This window comes from Papilio polytes, unplaced genomic scaffold, assembly GCF_000836215.1.
Source record: "Papilio polytes unplaced genomic scaffold, Ppol_1.0 DF822043.1, whole genome shotgun sequence".
NCBI classification, from domain to species: domain Eukaryota; kingdom Metazoa; phylum Arthropoda; class Insecta; order Lepidoptera; family Papilionidae; genus Papilio; species Papilio polytes.
The window spans coordinates 1-993 of NW_013527161.1; the positions used below are offsets into that span (position 1 = coordinate 1).

Sequence of the window (993 nt, forward strand, 5' to 3'; positions counted from 1 at the left end):
ACTTCATGAAATGCGTTTCTCAACTACATAACTCGAGTTTTACTCTTTTGAAACTTTGTTCAACCTAACACTAATGACACAGTAATGATTAAATAATTTTACATAATTTTTCAAAAGCTAGTTTACGAATACGTGAAAACGCTGTTATTCTATGTTTTTCCAGTAAAATGTTATCATATGGAATGCAAAATATACTTACAAATTAATCACATCATATGATGTCGAATAATATTTCCACTTGATCAATCTGCAACAAAATATAAAACACTTTAGAGATTACATTAAAAACAACAAAATTTGTACTTTCTAGATGTCGTCAGGCCTGTTGAGCTTGTAATGACCGTCACGGTGGCATAAGGTTACAGTTTTATCATCATTATTAATATAAAGGTCGGTTCCCACTGGCGAAAAAAAACTTTTTGAGATTCGAATGTATGTTTGTTTCTTTTATAGTGCAACAATGAAACTAACAGAAAGGTAAAGTAAATGTACAAAGAGGAAAATATACTTGAAATGATTGTATTTGCTATGAGGTATATGTTGTATATCAACTATAAAATTAATGTTTAAATAAAATTACCTTGTATTAATGATGGATGGCTGGTTTAATCAACCTACAAACAAAGAAAAAACATTATAGTTTTTATCACATATGTTTTAAACGTTATTATAACAGAATACAATCAGAAAAACATAATATGGTATCCTCAATTCAATCAGAACAGGTCTGTGGTAAACTCATCATTAGATTGTAAATTAAGAATTTTGAATAATTATTGGATGAAAATTTAATTAAAAATGAATGCTTACTTTTAACAATCGGCAACAGGATTGAAATCTGTAACAGAAAAGTAACTTAGAAAACTTGTATTACACATATTTTAACCATAGTATATTTAATGTTTAGAAATTAACTCACCAATTAGACTTTAGCTGCGTCAATTGTTTTAATAAAAACTACAATATTTTTTACAATAAAAAAATTATAATTTA

At 26.7% G+C, this 993-nt stretch overlaps 1 long non-coding RNA gene across 1 annotated transcript; it reads right to left on the reverse strand.

The window, feature by feature from the left end:
* Nucleotides 1-6: 6 nt before the first annotated feature.
* On the reverse strand, nt 7-987 carry LOC106107504. Its single transcript, XR_001225872.1, has 3 exons — nt 811-987; nt 581-614; nt 7-247 (listed from the first exon to the last, which is right to left on the reverse strand). It is a non-coding gene; the product is annotated as an uncharacterized LOC106107504 (long non-coding RNA).
* Between the last annotated feature and the right edge of the window lie 6 nt (nt 988-993).